Source organism: Canis aureus, chromosome 33, assembly GCF_053574225.1.
Source record: "Canis aureus isolate CA01 chromosome 33, VMU_Caureus_v.1.0, whole genome shotgun sequence".
In the NCBI taxonomy this organism is placed as follows: Eukaryota; Metazoa; Chordata; class Mammalia; order Carnivora; family Canidae; genus Canis; species Canis aureus.
In genome coordinates, this window is record NC_135643.1 from 37,026,526 (window position 1) to 37,035,825 (window position 9,300).

Consider the following 9,300-nt stretch of genomic DNA (forward strand, 5'->3'; position numbering starts at 1 on the left):
ATATTCACATTAAACTTTGCTGTAAAATTTTGAAATAATTTGATACTAGATAAACCCAAAAACTGTATAAAATACTATAAATTATATACATCATAAATGTCATTTTTTAGACATTTTAAAACTTTTTTTTTCATTTTTGCTCTTTTATTTTAACTTTAACATTTGGAGAAAATTATTCCTCCAGCTTCAAACACATTACCCCTATGGTTAAAAAATGGTACTAAAAAACTTTAAAATTTCACAGATATCTATTACTTATGTGAATATATTAACTATCACAATTTTAATTTATCACAAAAGAAATGCTCTGAGGAAAAAATGTTTGCCAATGGCATACAACAATCGCTCAGATATGAAGTGATTTTATTGCTGTATTTTACAAGACACATAAATAACTTTCATCTAGCTATCTCAGAGCTGCATGTGTTATAGCTGACATAATTGACAGAGGTAGTTCTGTCTTAAAAACACTAATTGCAACAAGCATCTTCCAAGAATCTCATGAATACAAAGTAACTCTGTGCAATGTCTATCTTAAAGTCTGACTGGTCCCATTTTGATGAAGTGACTATTGAAAGGCTAATTTTAGGAAAAAGGATACTTAACTGGTAGGTTATCTAAATTACATATTATACTTTCTAAATTACATATTATACTTATATAATTTAGAAGCACCTCACAATTTCTTACTTTAAACTTAAAAAAAAAGCATTTCTCTTTTGTTATTATCATCAGTTTCCAAAGCTAGAAAGGACAATGAGATACAGTTCCATTATTTTGCTTTGTTTTTTTCTCAAGATTCCAAGATACTAGTTTATTAGGTTATAAACACAATTACATAGGTTTCAATACTTTAACTTTCTCATTCTTGTTCTCATATTCTCGCTTTTTTTTTTTTAATGTCCTATCGGTGAATTCACCACCGCTAAACATATAGTAGTGTACAGCAGCTACCCTGCCACTTGGCAGAGTTCTAGGTCTGGATCCTTTATATTTTAGTTGCTCTTTAAAACCATGGGTATTTTTCTGTGCCCCAGAGCATTCTGGGCTCACTCAGTGAGGTGACCCGCCAGCTATAGAACCCAGATTCTGCTTCTGTCTCCCTCATCAAGGTGAAAGGGGCATACAATAAATTTTATGTCTGATTTAATAAAACCCTACAAACTCACATAAGGCCATCCAAAAATAAAATCAGCAGAATCGTGGAAGACTGATCTTTCACATTAGCATTATAATCTGAACCTCAGTATGTATAAGTACTGGCTTAAATAGTTCCCCCTCAAAATTTGTGTCATGTCTAGCTGGAACCATACAAAAGGGAGAAATTTGGACACAGAGACACAACAAACATGGCTAACACCATATGATAATGGAGAAGTGATATACCTATAAGCCAACAAATGCCAATAATTGATAGAAATCACTAGAAGCTAGAAAGGTTGACAAAGGCTTCACTAGAGACTTCAAAGAGACCATCTATGGCTTTACCAAAACCTTCATTTAGAGCTTCTAGCCTTAAGAATTGTGAGAGAACAGACTTCTGTAGTTTTAAGCCACATAGTCTGTGTAATCCATTAGTGCAGACCTAGAACACTAGTACAGTACACATTTAGTATTATAGAACAATCACAATATTATATAATGTTATAATTTTATATTTCAATTAAATATCTAAACATGCATGAGCCAATAGAAACTTTGAAATTGTCTCATACCAAAATATGAGTATTAAAAAATAAATTTAAAAAAGAGCATTTGTATACAAATGTATACCTACACATTTATTGCATTTGTATTATAACTTGATGTGGTTTTACTGCAGAAAGGCATTTTTAGTTTATATCAGAATAAACTAGTTTTTCCCATTAAACAAATAATTCATGTATCTTTACAGACAACTTCAGGGTATACCATATATACAATAAAATGAGTATTAAAACTCTTCAAAAGAGAAGAAGCTATAATTCCTTATTTTACTAGAGACAATATTTATTTATTTATTTATTTATTTATTTATTTATTTATTTATTTATTATTTTTAATAATAAATTTTTTTTATTGGTGTTCAATTTGCCAACGTACAGAATAACACCCAGTGCTCATCCCGTCAAGTGCCCCACTCAGTGCGCGCCACCCAGTAATCCCACCCCCCCGCCCTCTTCCCCTTCCACCACCCCTAGTTCATTTCCCAGTTAGGAGTCTTCCATGTTCTGTCTCTCTTTCTGATATTTCCTACCCATTTCTTATCCCTTCCCCTCTATTCCCTTTCACGATTATTTATATTCCCCAAATGAATGAGACCATATAATGTTACTCCTTCTCCGATTGACTTATTTCACTCAGCATAATACCCTCCAGTTCCACGTTGAAGCAAATGGGTATTTGTCGTTTCTCATAGCTGAGTAATATTCCACTGTATACATAGACCACATCTTCTTTATCCATTCATCTTTCGATGGACACCGAGGCTCCTTCCACAGTTTGGCTATTGTGGACACTGCTGCTAGAAATATCCGGGTGCAGGTGTCCTGGCGTTTTTTGCATCTGTATCTTTGGGTAAATCCCCAGCAGTGCAATTGCTGGGCCGTAGGCCAGAACTATTTTTAACTCTTTGAGGAACCTCCACACAGTTTTCCAGAGTGGCTACACCATTTCACATTCCCACCAAAAGTCCAAGAATGTTCCCTTTTCTCCACAACCTCTCCAACATTTGTGGTTTTCTGCCTTGTTAATTTTCCCCCATCTCACTGGTGTGAGGTGGTATCTCATTGTGGTTTTGATTTGTATTTCCCTGATGGCAAGTGATGCAGAGCATTTTCTCATGTGCATGTTGGCCATGTCTATGTCTTCCTCTGTGAGATTTCTCTTCATGTCTTTTGCCCATTTCATGATTGGATTGTTTGTTTCTTTGGTGTTGAGTTTAATAAATTCTTTATAGATCTTGGAAACTAGCCCTTTATCTGATATGTCATTTGCAAATATCTTCTCCCATTCTGTAAGTTGTCTTTGAGTTTTGTTGACTGTATCCTTTGCTGTGCAAAAGCTTTTTATCTTGATGAAGTCTCAATAGTTCATTTTTGCCTTGGTTTCTTTTGCCTTCGTAGATGTATCTTGCAAGAAGTTATTGTGGCCGAGTTCAAAAAGGGTGTTGCCTGTGTTCTCCTCTAGGATTTTGATGGAATCTTGTCTCACATTAAGATCTTTCATCCATTTTGAGTTTATCTTTGTGTATGGTGAAAGTGGTCTAGTCTCATTCTTCTGCATGTGGATGTCCACTTTTCCCAGCACCATTTATTGAAGAGACTGTCTTTCTTCCAGTGGATAGTCTTTCCTCCTTTGTCAAATATTAGTTGACCGTAAAGTTGAGGGTCCACTTCTGGATTCTCTATTCTGTTCCACTGATCTATGTGTCTGTTTTTGTGCCAGTACCACACTGTCTTGATGACTACAGCTTTGTAGTACAACTTGAAATCTGGCATTGTGATGCCTCCAGCTATGGTTTTCTTTTTTAAAATTTCCCTGGCTATTCGGGGTCTTTTCTGATTCCACACAAATCTTAAAATAATGTGTTCTAACTCTCTGAAGAAAGTCCATGGAATTTTGATAGGGATTGCATTAAATGTGTAAATTGCCCTGGGTAACATTGACATTTTCACAATATTAATTCTGCCAATCCATGAGCATGGAATATTTTTCCATCTCTTTTGTCTTCCTCAATTTCTTTCAGAAGTGTTCTATAGTTTTTAGGGTATAGATCCTTTACCTCTTTAGTTAGATTTATTCCTAGGTATCTTATGCTTTTGGGTGCAATTGTAAATGGGATTGAGTCCTTAATTTCTCTTTCTTCAGTCTCCTTGTTAGTGTATAGAAATGCCACTGACTTCTGGGTATTGATTTTGTATCCTGCCACACTGCCTAATTGCTGTATGAGTTCTAGCAATCTTGGAGTGGAGGCTTTTGGGTTTTCTATATAGAGTATCATGTCATCGGCGAAGAGGGAGAGTTTGCCTTCTTCTTTGCCAATTTGAATGCCTTTAATGTCTTTTTGTTGTCTGATTGCTGAGGCTAGGACTTCTATTACTATGTGAATAGCAGTGTGAGAGTGGACATCCCTGTCTTGTTCCTGATCTTAGGGGAAAGGCTCCCAGTGCTTCCCCATTGAGAATTATATTTGCTGTGGGCTTTTCGTAGATGGTTTTTAAGATGTTGAGGAATGTTCCCTCTATCCCTATACTCTGAAGAGTTTTGATCAGGAATGGATGCTGTATTTTGTCAAATACTTTCTCTGCATCTAATGAGAGGATCATATGGTTCTTGTTTTTCTTCTTGCCGATATGATGAATCACATTGATTGTTTTACAAGTGTTGAACCAGCCTTGTGTCCTAGGAATAAATCTTACTTGGTCATGGTGAATAATTTTCTTAATGTATTTTGGGATCCTATTGGCTAGTATCTTGTTGAGAATTTTTGCATCCATGTTCATCAGGGATATCGGTCTATAATTCTCCTTTTTGGTGGGGGCTTTGTCTGGTTTTTGAATTAAGGTGATGCTGGCCTCATAGAACGAATTTGGAAGTACTCCATCTCTTTCTATCTTTCCAAACAGCTTTAGGAGAATAGGTATGGTTTCTTTAAACGTTTGATAGAATTCCCCAGGGAAGCCATCTGGCCCTGGACTTCTGTGTCTTGGGAGGTTTTTGATGACTGGTTCAATTTTTCCCTGGTTATTGGCCTGTTCAGGTTTTCTATTTCTTCCTGTTCCAGTTTTGGTAGTTTGTGGTTTTCCAGAAATGCGTTCATTTCTTCTAGATTACCTAACTTATTGGTGTATGGCTGTTCAGAATATGTTTTTAAAATCGTTTGTATTTCCTTGGTATTGGTAGTGATCTCTCCTTTCTCATTCATGATTTTATTAATTTGAGTCTTCTCTCTTTTCTTTTTAATAAGGCTGGCTAATGGTTTATCTATCTTATTAATTCTTTCAAAGAACCAACTCCTGGTTTTGTTGATCTGTTCCACAGTTCTTCTGGTCTCGATTTCGTTGAGTTCTGCTCGAATCTTTATTAACTCTCCTCTTCTGCTGGGTGTAGGATCTATCTGCTGTTTTTTCTCTAGCTCCTTTATGTGTATGGTTAGCTTTTGTATTTGAGTTCTTTCCAGTTTTTGAATGGAAGCTTGTATTGCGATGTATTTCCCCCTTAGGACTGCTTTTGCTGCATCCCAAAGATTTTGAACAGTTGTATCTTCATTCTCATTAGTTTCCATGAATCTTTTTAATTCTTCCTTAATTTCCTGGTTGACCCTTTCATCTTTTAGCAAGATGGTCCTTAACCTCCACATGTTTGAAGTCCTTCCAAACTTCTTGTTGTGATTTAGTTCTAATTTCAAGGCATAATGGTCTGAGAATATGCAGGGGACGATCTCAATCTTTTGGTATCAGTTCAGACCTGATTTGTGACCCAGTATGTGGTCTATTCTGGAGAAAGTTCTATGTGCACTTGAGAAGAATGTGTATTCAGGTGAGTTTGGATGTAAAGTTCTGTAGATATCTGTGAAATCCATCTGGTCCAGTGTATCATTTAAAGCTCTCGTTTCTTTGGAGATGTTGTGCTTAGAAGACCTATCGAGTGTAGAAAGTTCTAGATTGAAGTCACCAAGTATAAGTGTATTATTATCTAAGTATGTTAATTTTGGTTATTAATTGATTGATATATTTGGCAGCTCCCACATTCGGGGCATATATATTGATGATTGTTAAGTCCTCTTCTTGGATAGATCCTTTAAGTATGGTATAGTATCCCTCTCTTCTCTCACTACAGTCTTCGGGGTAAATTTTAGTTTATATGATATAAGGATGGCTACCCCTGCTTTCTTTTGAGGACCATTTGAATGGTAAATGGTTCTCCAACCTTTTATTTTCAGGCTGTAGGTGTCCTTCTGTCTAAAATGAGTCTCTTGTAGACAGCAAATAGATGGGTCCTGCTTTTTTATCCAGTCTGACACCCTGTGCCTTTTGATGGGCTTTTCATTAAGCCCATTCACGACCAGAGTTGAAAGATATGAGTTTAGTGTCATCATGATATCTATTCAGTCCCTCTTTCTGTGGATTGTTCCATTTGACTTCTTCTTAAAGGGGAATTTTAAGAGTCCTCCTTAAAATTTCTTGCAGAGCTGGTTTGGAGGTCACATATTCTTTCAGTTCCTGCCTGTCTTGGAAGCTCTTTATCTCTCCTTCCATTCTGAATGAGAGCCTTGCTGGATAAAGTATTCTTGGTTGCATGTTTTTCTCATTTAGGACCCTGAATATATCCTGCCAGCCCTTTCTGGCCTGCCAGGTCTCTGTGGAGAGGTCTGCTATTAACCTAATACTTCTCCCCATAAAAGTTAGGGATTTCTTGTCTCTTGCTGCTTTAAGGATCTTCTCTTTATCTTTGGAATTTGCAAGCTTCACTCTTAAATTTCAAGGTGTTGAGTGGTTTTTATTGATTTTAGGGGGGAATCTCTCTATTTCCTGGATCCGAATGCCTGTTTCCCTTCCCAGATTAGGAAAGTTTTCAGCTATGATTTGTTCAAATACACATTCTGGACCTCTGTCCCTTTCGGCGCCCTCGGGAACCCCAATTAAATGTAGGTTTTTCTTCCTCAGGCTGTCACTTATTTCCCTTAATCTATCCTCATGATCTTTTCATTGTTTCTCTTTTTTCCTCAGTTTCCTTCTTTGCCATCAACTTGTCTTCTTTGTCACTCAGTAGTTCTTCCACTAGAGACAATATTTAAACTGCACTGCCAAATAGATAATCTTAGTCTGTGCAATGCTGATTATAATCCTTCAGTGCCCCATAAGCCATTCAACTCAAACCAAACTTCCTGTAGGATTTCCCATAGAATTACATCCTTTGGTAATCCATTGAACTTGTTGTTAGATCTGTTATTTATCTTAGAGTGATTTATCAATATTTTTTCTATATAAATATTTATAGATACAAATATAAAAATATAAATATAAATATTTATAAATTTAAAATCTAGTATGAATATTTGATTATAGAGAAATTGTTTGCTAAAATATACATACAAACAAAATTGGAGATCTTGAGCAAAAGGCATTTGATTCCAAAGTGTGGATATTTATGATCTTTCTTTTTTCTTTTTTTTAAAAGATTTGGTTTATTCATTCATGAGAGACACACAGAGAGAGGCAGAGACATAGGCAGAGGGAGAAACAGGTTCCATGCTGGGAACCCAACATGGGACTCGATCCTGGGTCTCCAGGATCATGCCCTGGACCAAAGTTGGTGCTAAACTCCTGAGCCATCCAGCCTGCCCACTTATGATCTTTCTAGTATAAATTACTATACTACTAACTAAATATATTATATGACTTAACATAGTTACATAAAACCAAACTACAATCAATAATTTGATAAAATTTTAAGTCTTTATGTGAGGAAATAAATCCTTTTTATTCAGCAGACACCTTTAAATAACTGTTGTAAGGAATGGCTAAATCTCCATAGTCTTGCTTCTAAATTAAATACATTCTAGCTACCAATAGTCTTATATTACCAGTGCTCCAAAGTATGCAATAAATTAAAATTTCAGGTTGGCTAACATAAAGGCCAAAATATTCACATTATGTGATTAGTTGAAGATAATCACCCAATGTAGAGCACTAAAGATAATATTTCATTTCATCCTTTATGAATTTGTGAAGGCTTGAAAGCTTAGAGGAAGGAAACTCTTTAAGCAAAATAATTATATCCATTCCTAGGTTAATGCAATTTATTCCTTGATCTCAATAATTTTTAGAAATGGTCTTCATGACTTTTGTATTTTATTTACGATTTAGCCTATATTTCCTCTCGAATTTGGGGGTTTTAATACATTTATTATTTTATTATTTATTAAATTATTTTAATTGAAATTAAAACTGGTGGAAAATAATAAGTATTGTTAAAACTGCTTATATTTATATAATGCTTTGTAGATAGTATAGTGTGTTTTAACTCACATTTCATTGAATTTCCTAACAATGGACCAAATAACAAAATTAAAAAGTTTTTAAGATTTACTGTACTCTTTCCAAACACAGGGTCAAATACTAATATCTCCATGTTAAGACATTCAACAAACAGCCCTCATTTTAAAATTAGAACTGAAAGGACAGAAAAATATATTTACACACACACACACACACACACACCACATGGTAGCCAATCAGAAAAATAACATGTCTTCTGTTTGGACACAGTGCCCTATTAAAATTTTCAAGTTCCATTTCTTCAAGTATTCACTTCAATTCTGTTCCTCATCATCACTATCCCTAAAAGCTGGCGTTTAATAAGTATCTACTATGTGCGAGGCATTTCTATATATCTCTTCTCTTTAGCAAGTAAGTATTATGATTCTCACTTTTTGGTAAATTATCTCAGAGAGATTATGTTATTCTTCTTAACTCAAAGAAAGAGTAAAGAGAAGAGCTGAAATTCAAAGGAAGCCTAAGCCTTAAGGTAATGTTCTTACACTATACCAAACTGCTTCTGATTCCCTCATATTACTTAGTCTACTTCAAACACACAATTGCTCAGCTGATAGAACATAGCAGTGGGCAGAATCAAGTAACATACGGTGCAGATAATCAAGAGGGAGAGACTTTTGTCCTCTAGGTCAGAGTGCGGAAATCAAAGGGACAAAAGGAAAGATTTTTTTCACTTATTTTCCAAACCAAGCTGGGCTTGAAAGCATGCAACTAAGTGTTTTTAGAAGTCAAATAAATATCAAGGCTTTAGAAAATATGGTTTATTTTTCATTTTGATTATTAAAAATATGACAATTTATCCATAATTAGAAACATGTCATAAATATACATCAACAATACGCATCAAGAGAAACTTAATAACTTGCGGGGGGGGGGGACCTATCAAATAGTAAATTAACCAGGGCGCACATAAAATATATTATCATAATTGCTGTTTTAATGTTCTTTTTTACTATTTAACCTTTAATTTCTATCATTTGTGTATTTTCTGTGTCAGTTTTGATTTTCTCCTCATTAGTTTCTATTTTCCTTCCTCTTTACATACCCAAAAATTTTTGCCTGGATACCAGATATTGTGTATTTTTCCCTCATGGTTATAGGATGTTATTTTTTGTTACTATATACTTCACCTTTGTTCTGGGACGTCGTTAAGCTTTTTGGAAATAGTATAATGCTTTTGAATCTTGCTCTTAAGCTTTGTTAAGTGATTCTAGAGCTGTGTTAAGAGTTAAATTTTCTCCCACTTTTGCAGTAAACACTG